Genomic DNA, 202 nt, shown 5'->3' on the forward strand with positions numbered 1-202 from the left:
CACACACACACACACACACACACACACACACACACACACAGAGAGAGAGAGAGAGAGAGAGAGAGAGAGAGAGAGAGAGAGAGAGAGACAGAGAGACAGAGAGACAGAGAGACAGAGACAGAGACAGAGACAGAGAGACAGAGGGAGAGAGAGACAAAGAGATAGAGACAAATAGACACAGATACACACACACACACACACA

This window comes from Mus caroli, chromosome 7 (assembly GCF_900094665.2).
Source record: "Mus caroli chromosome 7, CAROLI_EIJ_v1.1, whole genome shotgun sequence".
NCBI lineage: Eukaryota > Metazoa > Chordata > Mammalia > Rodentia > Muridae > Mus > Mus caroli.